Below are 6,261 nucleotides of genomic sequence, written 5' to 3'. Positions count from 1 at the left end.
ACGCCAATTAGCACAAATGGTAAGTTCCGACAGTGCCTACAAGTGTGCCTACTGGCCGCTAGATGGCAATACCGGTTTCATATGTATACACCTGGTATCTCTTTCAATGTAAATTTCATGATTTTGATGAAAAGTACTTTTTGCTGCTGAAAAAAATTTTCGAATTTAAATTTAATCATTTTACTTTCTATTAAAAATTGATCGTTTTTAGTTTAAAGTTCAACTCTTGTATTGAAACTCGTTTTTCTATGTTGAAACTTCTATTATTTTCATTACAAATGCAAGTACTGAGTTCAAAGTAACTTGTTCAGTTGAAGATTAACTTTCCAAGTAAAGATAAAGAAAAATGACCTTTTTGATTTAAAAATACGATTATTCGTGTAAAAATTAATTTTTTTGCGAAAATTCATATTTTTGGGTCAAAAATTCACTATTTTGGAAGAAAATTGCACTGTTGGGTTAAAAAAAAACTTGCTGGTAAAAACTGCAGAATATTATCTGTTTGACTTGCAAATTCCATAATTTGTTAATAATTAATTTTTGTCTAAAATTAGTATTTTTGGTGCAAAATTCAACAATTTCGACAGAAAATTCCACTGTTTGATAAAAAAATTATTTTTTAACCAAATAACTCAATTTTCAAATGGAAAAGATGCATTTCAACAGTTTTTAACCAGAAAGTTCATTAATGAACTATAATTCCACACTTTTATCAAAAAAATGTATTTCTAACCAAGTAGCTCAATTTTTAAGTGGAAAAGATGAAATTCTAGCCTTTTTAACCACATAGTGCATTAATAAACTTTCTGGCTAAAAATGCTTGAAATTCACCTTTTCCACTTCAAAATTGAGCTATTCGGTTAAAAATCCATTTTTGGTGGTCCAAAATCAAACTATTTGGTTGAAACTTGAACTTCTTTGTCAAAAAATAATTAATTTCATTAGTTTATTTGTTTAAAGAAAATGTTTTTTACAACCCCCAAAGTATATATTACCGTCCTATTTCAATTTTAGGTAATGATTCTGATATTGCAAAGGGGCCATCCATATACCACGTGGACAGTTCAGGGGGAAGGGGGATATGGCAAAATTCCACGCTTGTCCACGAGGGGGACCGGGGGGTCCGGCTAGAATCCACGTAGATACTTGTTCCCCTAAATTTGTGAAAAATATTCTTATATCAGACAAGGTATATTCGAGGTATACTCGAATGTTCTATATTTTGCTTTGAAGACCAATAATATCTATATTTTCATAAAATACGTCCGCGTGGACAGATTAAGGGCGCGGGGTTATTTGTCAAAATTCCACGATTGCCCACGTGAGGGGGAGGGGGTTCAAAAAGTGGTGAAAACTTGCCCACGTGGTATATGGATGGCCCCAAAGCAAAGGAGTGAAAAGCGCTTAAAATATCCTAACAAGAGAAATTTGAGTTTTTCATCCAGTTTTAAGGAAAAGAGAATTACGGATAAGTAGAAAGAGGTAATAATACAATTTGGGTGTGTGATGGTTTTGCAAACCAGGAAATGAAGTGAATTTATTTTGTGAACAAAAAATAGAAGTTGTTAAAAATTCAGTAAGAACACCTGTCTAGTAATGAAGGGCTGCCACGAGGTCCTTTCTTGTAGACTTGATCAGATTTCTACTCACTCATCTTTATTTCAGTGTAATGGAATTCTCTTTAATTTAAACAATTTGTTCCGTTCACTTAAATTATTTCTAATTTACCGTGCTTTAGTTATTCAGCTTCAATTCATATGAATTTAATGGAATTTTCTAAATTGATTCTTATATTACAGAAATAAATGGTGCTAAGAAAGTAAAAACCTTTTATTACAATTTTATCCATAGAAAATCATGTGGTTAAAGTAATTATAAAAATTTCTCGCTTTTCTAATACCATTGTCCTTTCTTGAACTTTAAATCAAAAGAGTATTTGATATGCTGCATTACAGAAGTGGATAACCAATATTTTCCTTGAAAATAAGTTTATTGCCTAAACAATTCTTTAAAAATCAAATACGCATTTTCATAAAAGAATTTTCACGAAATATTATTTTTTGATCAAATAATTTTTGAAAGTATTTGAAATATTAGTTATAATTTAGTTAAAAGCTTGAGGAAAAAATTAAAAGCTTGCTTTTTAATCGCTATCGACCGCCGATTTTGAAAAACCAAGAAATTTTAAGCTCAAACTGCTCGTTACATTATCTTGAAATTGTCTAACCTTTTTGCATCAAATTTAATTTACCCGTTTTCGGGCAGCTAATATCTCAGAAGAATGATTTTTTTTCCATTTTTTATTCGGATATTGCATTTTTATCGCAACTCATAGTCAAACCTTCTTTGTCCTCAATTCACTAACACTTCGGCTTAGGAGTTGACATTTCTTTTACCTTTACATATAGTTATTTCGATTTTACCTAATTGTTTTCGCTCTTTCGAATGATACAAATTTTTTTTGATTATCTATCTCGATATATTTCTCATAAAGCACTTAAAGTTGGTAAATTCCAGAAGGGCGATTCCCTTAAGTTCAGACAGTGAAACAAGTGATGAGCTAGAAGAAACTGGTAAGTTAGGATCATTTCGCTGGCCCCACCACCCACGCAAATTTAACTTTTTTTCGGCCAAATATTTAGTGTAGAATTTGTTAAAATTTGTACAACCAAAATAAGAATTTGTGTATCACCGGAAATACCTGATTTCTCAGGAAAACACTGGCGGGCCAGCGAAACGTTTTGCTAGCCCCGACACATCTAAAATCAACTTTATATGGGTGCATTATTATCGGCTTAATTTGTTCAAATTTGTGCAACCAAATTCAACCTCTAGAACCTAGCCCCTGCTGAGCAAACGTCATATCAGATCCAGTGAAACGTACCGCTAGTCCCGACATTATCCAAAATCAACTTTATACGGGTGCATTATTTTCGTTTGAATTTGTTCAAATTTATGCAACCAATTTGAACCCCTAAAAACTACCCCCTGTGCAGAAAACACCATATCGGGGCCAGAGAAACGTTTCGCTGGCTCCGACATTATCCAAAATTAACTTTAAATGGATGTATTATTTTCGTCTTGATTCGTTCAAATTTGTGCAACAAACTTCAACCCCTAAAAAACAACCCTCTGTTGAGCAAACATCATATCGGATCCAGCGCAACGTACCGCTAGTCCCGAAATTATCCAAAATCAACTTTATATGGGTGTATTATTTTCGTTTTAATTCGTTCAAGTTTGTGCAACGAACTTCAACCCCTATGATGTTTGTTGAATCGGGGGTTGTTTTTAGGGGTTGAAGTTTCTTGTGCAAATTTGAACAAATTAAGACGAAAATAATGCACTGATATAAAGTTCATTTTGGATACCGTCGGGACTAGCGGTACGTTGCTCTGTATCTGATATGCCGTTTGTTCAACAGGGGGTAGTTTCTAGGGTTTGAAGTTGATTGCACAAATTTAAACAAATTAAGACGAAAATAATGCACCCATATAAGGTTGATTTTGGACAATGTCGGGGCCAGCGAAATGTTTTGCTGGCCCCGCCATGATGTTTTTCTCACAGGGGGTAGTTTTCAGGGGTTGAAGTTGGTTGTACAAATTTGAACAGATTATGACGAAAATAATGCACCCATGTAAAGTTGATTTTGGATAATGTCGGGACTAGCCGTACGTTGCGCTGGATCTGATATAACGTTTGCTCAACAGGGACTAGTTTCTAGCGGTTGAATTTGGTTGCACAAATTTGAACAAATTAAGCCGAAAATAATGCACCCATATAAAGTTTATTTTGGATAATGTCGGGGCCAGCGAAACGTTTCGCTGGTCCCGTAATGGTGTTTTTCTCACAGGGGTTAGTTTTTAGGGGTTGAAGTTGGTTGTACAAATTTGAACAAATTAAAACGAAAATAATGCACCCATATAAAGTTCATTTTGGATAATGTCGGGGATAATATCGACGACAGATCTCTTAAGAGGAAAAAGAAATCTTCCGATCAATTAAAAATTTTTTTCCTTAAATTGTTGTTATTCAGTTGCTATTTTCCTGCGGAAATCGCTTATACTCTTCATTTATTAACAAAAAATCATCCAGATCAACTAGTGTCATAATATTGCTTCAAATTGTTGCGAAACCTTTGTCTAGCATTAATAACATAAGTTGTTGTTCATAATTTTTTTGGTAAATTGTTTATAACAATTGATATAAATAATGACTCTCAACAACGAGAATTTACTTAATTTCTTTTTCATCAATCCTTGACACATGATTAAAGTTTTCACTCCCGTGATACTCTCTCAAACCGCGAGACATTATTTTATTCACGGCGTTATAAACAATGTGTTTTTTATAAATATACGCTTCCTTAAAAGCCACCATTTTCAAGTTGTTAGTGATGACTTTTTTTTATATTGTTCATTTTACCGTGAAACATATCATGACTTCGGATAGCATTTTGATGTATGTCCCTCATTGTTTTTATCTATTGTTATTAACAAAAATGCTCAGTGAAGAAAGCCGATTTTTTATTCATTTTTTACACCAGATAATTATATTGTTTACGGTAAATTTAAACATTAAAAAAAGGTCATTACTAATAAATTGAAAATTATGGCTTTTAAGCAAGCGTATATTTATAAAAAATACATTGTTTATAAGGCCATGTATAAATAATGGCTCATCGTACGAGAAAATATCGCATGAGAGAAAAGTTTTACTTCGTGCCATAAAAAATCAAGAAAAAATCGATTTTCTTAATTGAGCGTTTTTGTTAATAACAATAGTTATGAACAATAAGGCGCAGATATCGAAAATTTTACCCAAGAAAATTATATTGTTTATGGTAAAATTAAGGATATAAAAAAATTAGTTGCTAATAACTTGCAAATTCTGGTTTTTAGAAGAGCGTATATTCATAAGAAATACATTGTTTATCAGGTCGTGAGTCAAATAATGGCTCGTCGTGCGTTTCTGCCGTAACAAATTGCAAATATGGCAATTTTGATAAAAATAATTTGTTTATAACGCTGTACATTCCAAACGGTTCATCGTATGAAATAAATGCAAGACGCAAAATAGTTTTAAACAAAAATGGACTCGAATTTCGAAAACTAACCCAAGATATTCGTTATCAGGGGCCTTTTTTAACCTTTTGAAAGAGAGTAATCTTGGGGACCTATTAGGGCATACAGAGTCTTAGTTGCGATTGAATTATAAGTAATTTGAGTATGATACAATTAGACATTAAACAGGCATGTGAATAAAACCATACTAATAACTTCTATTTTCAACCCCCCACCCCCTGCAGTGACCCAAATATTACACACAAATAAAAAAAATACATTTTTAAATTAAAATTATTTCTTGTAAAAAAGATGCTACTCCATCTTCACTCCATTGGGAATCGAACCACAAAACTTCTGATTTTTTACAAAAAAAAACTTCTGAGTTTTACGTTTCCGTCGTCTTTTTTAAGTAATTAATAATGGACTTTTCAAATAATTTTCAAAGAAAACATTCCACTTAGACCGATCGTCAGCGCAATAAACTCACCAACTTACAACCTAGCACGTTTCCTCGCTGCAAAACTAAATCCTTTTACAGGAAACTCCATCACTCACGTCCAAAACTCATTTGACTTGATTAAAAAGATACAAAAGATTCACATTCAACCCCAAGACATCATAGTGAGTTTCGACATAGTATCTCTTTTTACGAAAGTACCAATCTCGGATACAATTAATATTATTAAATCTTTCACAAACTTCCCTTCCGAGCTTGTACCTTTGATAGAACACTGTCTCAGTAATACTTACTTCTCGTTCAATAACCAATTCTACGAACAAACCTCAGGGGCAGCAATGGGATCCCCAATCTCACCTGTAATAGCCAATGTCTTTATGGAACATCTAGAAACTAAAATCTTTAACCAAGCCAAACTTTAACCAGAATTCTGGTTCCGTTACGTTGATGACACATTTGTCATCTGGCGACATGGACGAGATGAACTAAATAAGTTTTTCGATTTTATCAATCAATTACATCCTGATACCCAGTTCACCATGGAAATAGAACAAAATTGAAAATTGCCTTTCTTGGACTTATTAGTTTACAAAAAATCTGATAACACATTAGGACATGAAGTTTACAGAAAACCCTCGCATACAAACAGATACTTACATGCCTCCTCCCACCATCATCCATCTCAAAAACAATCGGTCATCAACTCCCTTGTATACAGAGCTGTCTCCATAACAGACA

General features: G+C 33.0%; 1 protein-coding gene across 2 annotated transcripts in view; it reads left to right on the top strand.

The window, feature by feature from the left end:
* The window catches only part of LOC117181895, a 10,751-nt gene that overhangs the window by 834 nt on the left and 3,656 nt on the right, over positions 1–6,261 (top strand). The window lies entirely within an intron of this gene.

Source organism: Belonocnema kinseyi, chromosome 10, assembly GCF_010883055.1.
Source record: "Belonocnema kinseyi isolate 2016_QV_RU_SX_M_011 chromosome 10, B_treatae_v1, whole genome shotgun sequence".
Taxonomy (NCBI): domain Eukaryota; kingdom Metazoa; phylum Arthropoda; class Insecta; order Hymenoptera; family Cynipidae; genus Belonocnema; species Belonocnema kinseyi.
Note: the sequence above shows the minus strand (reverse complement) of the source record. Positions and strands in the feature narration are given on the sequence as shown.